The sequence below is a fragment of the Sabethes cyaneus genome, chromosome 1, assembly GCF_943734655.1.
Source record: "Sabethes cyaneus chromosome 1, idSabCyanKW18_F2, whole genome shotgun sequence".
Classification (NCBI taxonomy): Eukaryota; Metazoa; Arthropoda; class Insecta; order Diptera; family Culicidae; genus Sabethes; species Sabethes cyaneus.
The window spans coordinates 104,738,354-104,745,844 of record NC_071353.1 but is presented as its reverse complement, the minus strand read 5'-3'; positions in this window follow the sequence as shown (position 1 = coordinate 104,745,844).

Below are 7,491 nucleotides of genomic sequence, written 5' to 3'. Positions count from 1 at the left end.
CAAGAAGATAATATGAAGTAATATCAGATAAAAATAATTTGGTGTTAAGTAAAAACTTTGTAATTTGTCGCATAATATAAATTTTAAATCAAAAATCAAAATTATTATAGCATGTAGTCTTTCTGGAAGCTATAGGAATTTATGCATTTCATTTCAAATTAGATGCGAAAACGCTTCTTTGCGTGACGTTGAACGAACGCAGAATTTGTCACTTTTTGAACTCAATCCGAAATATTACTCAATCCGATAACTGATTGGAAAGACTACAAGTAATGTCAAATGGATAAATACTAGGGCTATTCATTGGTAGGTGGAGTTTTGGTCAACAAATTTATAATAACTTAACAATAGAAATAAGCGCAACTTTATTACAATTGAATAAGCAACTATTCCGAACAAATGTTTGTCGGGTTCGTTTGAGCTTTTCACAATCGAACAGCAAAATACATGCACGTTTTCGCTTCATTTTGTAGGCTATTGGCGGCGCAGCTTAGCCAACGACATCCGGGCTGTTGTCGAGAAACTGTCCTGGTGACAGGTGATATCCATGGCGGGTGACCGTCGGTAGTGGAGATCGCTGATTTTATCCCTTTGTTCTACTGGACCGACGGATATGGACCAATAAAAGGAAAGATCGGGTAATAAATCTCGGTGGGAAGTTAGTCGTATGCTAATAGGGAAGATCTGTTCTCAAAGTTACGAGAGGTTCAGAACGACGTTTGATCTCCATGTTAGGGACGGCTGATTACCGTCCTTGTACCAATGCGGAAATCTAATCTAATCTAAAAAAGTGGAATCGTACGGTGCACGATAGTGCTTCAGCAAGTCAGGGGTTAGGACCACAGGCCTCGCAAGATAAAAATTAATTTCGTAATGAACGAAGAACTCGAAATTATGGCCAAGATAAACGGAATAGACCAACGCGATGAACGTAAATACGCAAATAAGTAAATAAATAAAATACCCAGCCTAACATCGATGATTGGAGGAAGCATGGCATAACAAGTGACCTACGAAATTGGCTTGTTGGCTTTGCAACCTATCACGAACATGGCCGTATATAGTACCTACTTCCTAGGCAAGTACACCAAATCAGACAGGAATACAGATCAAACACGTTTTGATTGATTACCGGCATTTCTCAACATCATTGACGTCAGATCCTATTGAAGTGCTAACGCAGAGTTGGACTTTAACCTGGTGACGCCCCCAAAACTCTACGTTGTGAAAAACATTCGGTGGCGACATCAGCCTAGGTTAAATCTCACACCGTTGGAGCAGCCTGACATCGACGAAACTTACGCACATTCGCTCGTAGCTGTGGTGCCGGAAGAGTCCGAGCTGATCGAGGCCCTCGAGGGAGGGCGGTGTTCCGTCAAAATAGCCAACAATAACGTAGCCGAGTATATCCTCGGGAAAACGGAGTGGAACAAGCGGAGCGACTGGTACGACGTAGGAGGATGATTGATGGGGAGATGCGCAGTGCCACTTTTCAAAACGTAAAAAGACAGTTTCTCGGTCATGGGCTGTCGCTCCCAAATCACCAGTAACACCCGCTGCTCTAGTATCCTCGTCAACAGTGCTAGTCCAACGAGCGCGGGGTCTGCCTCCAAGTCGACGCTCTCTGTCGGGTTCTCTGCTGAATATCGTTTATGCTGAGCTCTCATCCGGCATCCTTGCTACATGGCCAGCCCACTGTAGTATGCCAAGTTTTATTCGCTTCAGAATATCCGCATCTTTCAGTGTTGGGCACCGCTAATTCGCTAATTCGCTAACTGCCCAATCGAGAAACGCTAATTAAAGTTTATAATTTATACTCAACTAGCCAAATTGTTGCTGGTCCATAATTCCAAATGAAGTGCCGCTGTTTATTTTAAAATTATTAAACTGTAAAGCATTTTATCCATTATAATAGGTTTTGATCTTTTATTAAGAAAAGCCGTGTAATATATACAAATTAGTTTGTACAGTGTTACATTACAATGCAAGTTGTTGGGATATGTTCAAAAATAAACAGTGACTATTAATATGCAGTTTGCGATTAGTGATTAGCGAAATTTCCACGATTATCGAGCAAATTGTATCGCTTAGCGAATTAGTGAATTAGCGGTGCCCAACACTGGCATCTTTGTATCCTTGGTATATTCATCTTTGTATCCTTGGTATGTTTATGTGTCTACGCCACACTTCTTCTTCTAATATGCTACCTAGAATGAATCGCAGGATCTTACACTCAAAAACACCAAGAGCTCGTTGGTCGTTCTCTTTCAACGTCCACGCTTCGTTACCGTAGAGTAAAGGCCTAGACACAATGCATACGGATTTTACTACGTTGCGGCAATTTGACAGTTTTTCCATTGGTTTTCTGTCAAATTTCCGCAACGTAGTAAAATCCGTATGCATTGTGCCTGGGGCTTAGCACCGGGTATATTATCGTATTATAGAGCGCGAAGTCTGTGCGGAGTTGCAGGCTACGGGAGCTCAGGTGGCTACGTAATCTGTAGAAAGCCATGTTGGAACTTGGAAGTCGCTATCCGCGTTTACTTCACATCTCACAACGTTGCCACATGTTACTAACGTACCAAGGTAAACAAATTCACCGATTACTTTAAAAGTATCTTCATCTATCACCACCGCAGTTCCAACACCTGAACGGCTACCACTTTCTCTACTAACCTCCATATACCTTATTTTATGATTTTATGATAAGCCCTATCCTCGCAGCTTCTTCTTTAAGATGCGTATTGGTCTTTTTCTTAGTTCCACGGTTAACACCGATGATATCGATGTAGTCCGCAAACCCTAGGAACATGTGAGATTTCGTGATGATGGTACCGGTTCTCTACACGCTTGCCCTTCGAATAGCACCTTTCAATGCAACGTTGAATAGCAAATTCGATAGTGTTTGAAAACCATGTTCAACCATAATGCGTCACAGCTCATTTCGTTAAATTGGATCGTACGCCACCTTGAAGTCTATAAACAAATGGTGAGTTGGCAAGTTGAATTCCCGGAATTCATCCACGATTTGTCGCAAGGAAAACCGCCAACAAATGTTTCCTGCAATGGCTTCAGTCTGAGAAACAGGATGAGGGAGAGAATTCTGTATTTGGAATTGAGGAGCGTAATGCCTCGGTAATTGCTGCATTTGAGTCGATATGGTCCTTTTTGTAAATAGGACATATGAGCCCTTCCAACCAGTCCGTGGATAGTTCCTCCTCAATCCATACATTTAGTATAACCGCATGCACAATATAGCTGTTTGCTCCCGACTTTCAACAGACGACGATGCAGCAAACCAAAATCTTCCGTAGGAAAAGAGCTACCTCAAGGAGATGAATTATTCAGAGTTGGAACAGTTGTATTTTCCTGAAGAATCGCGAGTGTTTAACACCTCTCGCTGAGGCTTTGTGCCAAGTACGAGTCGAGATGTTTTTCCTACGATAAGAATGGCAATGGCAGTTTTTCGACGGACTACCAGCAGGCCACCGAAAAGTGGAAACACTTCGGAGAATACATGAACGGTGCTCAGCACTGGAGTAAATTTGACAAGTCATATAAATGTCGTAAAAACTCTTCTATCTGGAACTTTTCTCTAATGATCAGTTATTCAAAATGAGAAACTATGAGAATCATGTTTTTTCGCAAAATATGTGATTGTTTTCATACCTAAGTACATAGACCACTCCGGGCTTAGGCAGCACATTCTCCTCATTAATAAGGAGCTTTGTACCTCATAGAGTACACAGACCACTCTAACTACACGGAGAGTTTCGCCGCAACTCAAAAAACTAAAATAACTAAAAATTACGTAAAACACCCAATACAATATATATACGCAATACAATACAATAGATATCAGGTGGAAAAGCTTGACAATAGGACACCGCCTTCAGTTTCTGATAATAAAGAACAGAAATTGTCGCTAGTGTCTCACCATGCGCCATGCGTGAAGGTATGCTTGAGACTATCAATGTTTCCCTGTAGAATACAATAGATGGCGTTACTTTGTAACGCATTTTGTACATATTGGAAACAGCCCAATTTTGCGCAACAATAAATTTACTCAGCGCAGCAACAGTACTCTCTCATACATCTTAGTTTCTTTTGAGTTTATCGCTAATAGCATTATAACGTTTGACACATGAACCAATAAATAGTTGGTATACATTGCTTATATTTATCGTGTTCATGTTGCAACATTTAATTTCTTCGAATAGAAATGTCGCAAACATACTCAGCTCCCGGCTCTCGTACGGTATCAACCTGGGTTCACGGAAGAATGATAGTAAGATGCTATGGAGAGGTATAGGAAAAGTTCGTTTTTTATCATAATCAGGCAGAAGTTAAGAAAATTAAGCATAACAGAGTAACAGTACCACAAATAAAATGTGATTAGTGAATGGTTTTTAGGTAGGCAAACATAGATAATTGAGAAATTTCGAAATTACTACCGCTAGAAAAGCGCCATCTCTTGAACAGCAACGATTCGTATGGTGTCCTATTGGAAGTTAAATCTCGGGTTCCGATGTCATTTTGCAATTCATGAAGGAGAAAATTAATAAAAAATTAATAAATTCCATTTCCGTTGTTCAACTCTTTTCACCCAATGCCCATATTATGGATGTTTTTGTTTTATATCATTTTCGGTTATTGATAAATTCCACGTACACACACCATTCCGCCGCTATCAGAACGATAGTTCTAATCCAGATCCAGACCAAAAGTTCAATATCACAGCGGTTTGTTTTTTTTCAGTTTTTATAGTTTGTAAATCAAATATTGTTTATGTAAAGATCTCATTTTTTTCCGAAACCATAGATCACTTTGTTGCGCATACGCGCAACGTTAGCGCATTTTTTGTTGTTGCTCAAAGCGCTGTTCAACAGTAGTGGTAAAATATGAATATATTTTTCAGGTTTACTGCAACATTTCAAATATTTTTTCGGCCTCTCTGAATAAAACTATTTTATTTTAAGAAAATAAAAAGCGATATGAAACTTATTTTTTACACCGTTCAAGCTAGATACAACCAATATGTACAAGTTCGCACACAGCGTACATTGACCCGTACTGAACATCAAATATGTTCATCAAATAAGTTCATCAAATATGTTCATGTAGGTACAAACATATTTCACAAAACTTTGTCAAGCAAAATTTGATGCCTCAGTGGTAACAACGAGCAGGACTCAAATGCACAAACATATAATAGATCGGAAACATTACCTAGAATATTTTGATTGCAATCTATCAGTGCTTTTCTAATGAACTTCATCTTTCACTGAACACTGTTTTTCACTGGTAACTTAAAAACTAAAAATTAAAGCTCTGTTATCACTGCCTTCAACACTGTTAAAACTACACAATTCTAAGCCTATAATTATTACTAAATTACTAAATATCTCTGTAAGCACTTGTCACTAGGACTTGTCGATCGGTACTGATCCGGTACCTGCTTGCTGTGCGTTAGCCGAAGGGATCCTTAGATAGGATCGCCAGCACCAGGTTGATGTGTGTTGGTAACGGTATCACTGATTGGCTCGTTGCATCCTTATGTTCAGGTGCTTCGCTTTGCTGCTGTAGTTTTTGATGGCGCACCCATCGTTGGAAGGTGCATGATGCAAGGTATGAGCAGCAAAAGTAGGAAAAGGGAAATAAAACATTTGGGCGGTGCAATGCGAAAGAAAAACAAACTTGCAAACTCGGAAAAGAAACAAACTGAACTGGTCTCCCGACAGCCCGTTCTCACGACTATTTACATAATTTATTATGCTCAAGGTACTTGCCACCGAGCCGATAATAGTGCACTAAAGTAAGAGTTGCTGGCTTTTGTTCAGAACACCCGCTGCACTTCTTCGCGTACGTGTTTTAGACAAAAGTCAGTATTGGTTCATTCAATAAAAAGATATACATTTCGGAACTCGGAAGTAACTTCTCGCTACGCTGAATGCCAATTCTACGAAACGGAATTTTATCAATGAAATTCCAAAAAAAACGTCTCGTCAATGATATGTATGGACGAACAGCCCATACCGGGACGAGACGGGGGACGGTTCAGTGTATGTGCCAAACGCACGGCCAACGGATTTGCCGATGGTCGTGACTTTTGGAGAATTTGGTATTCAACGTCACGTACGGTGATTTGTTTGTGAAACCGTACGATACTAAACGGAGCAGCGGGAAACTCTGCAGAAGGGGAAAGGTATGTCCAGACCAGATTTATGCGTGCTGTTCTTAGAATATAATTTATAGGTCAGTGTTAGCAGCATATTTGAAATGTGATTTTAGCTAACAATCCCAGGTATGGATGATCGGCTTAGGATAAAAATATAATAATAGAAACAATTATAGATCAGTGTGATTATTAGGAAAAACTAAGCATATATGTCGTAACATAGCCTCGTATTTTGAGATATGACCGAAACATGCCTATTTCTTTCATGAAATCGACTCTTCGCCTCGATTCCTTTTATGTTGGTGAAAAATTAGCTATTTGTCCATACAGTTCCACCTGAAACATACTAAAACCTAAATCATATTTGAATAGGGCTTAGCTACTTCGTTGCGTGTCATAATAAAATACTCATTTCGGAACATTTCGTAAATTTTACTCACTTTTGGATTTTTACCAAGGTTACCCTTCATTATGGTCTGAAATTATTTTATTTATTTATTTATACTTTTTTATTGGAGCTTTCAACCAGTGGTTGGTTCGCCCCAATGCACAGTGGTCCAATCAGCGAAATACGTGATCGTTTGATATAGCGCCGAAACGTGAAGTTTTTCGCATATAGTACCTTTAAGAACATTTCTTGGTATTACAAGCCCCTTCTTGTGAGAGAAATCTTTGGTTGATTAATTCCCTTAAAAGTGAGATACGAAATTTATTTTCTCGTATATTCGAGATACAGGTTTGGTAATTTCGGCAAAGTTGTAGTAAATATCAATGTAAAAAACTTTGTCAAAGTCACCATACTTGTATCTCTTCATGGAAACTGTCTATGAAGCGTTATTCGTGGACGAACCCTTCAAAACAGTTTTTAAACCCTGACTTATTCTGATCATCCTTTACGTGTTCATAGTGTTCTAGAAAGTTGTTTATCTTGCTAAAATCAACGTTTTTGTAGAACATTGTTATACGCGATTTTCTGCAATTTCGGAGATTTTGAGCATTTTTGATGAAAAATAGTACTATTTTGAGCTTAAATATTTCCCAAGGTGGCAAATGGTGGCAGATCAAACAACTCCTATTTAAAAGTACAACAAAAAACCTTTAAAAGCAAGTATCACTTGGCTGTATCTGTTTGTATCCCCAATAGTTATAGTTGTTTTAAAAATCCATCTCAGTCATGTTTATAGAACAATTAAAATGTACTTCGGATGCAATAAATGCCATTTTGTTTACGTTGACAATCTCTTTCTAACAAGTTGAGTTATCAGCAAATTTTGCGCCTAGTTTCGAGTCGAAAATGAATGTAGACTCAAAAT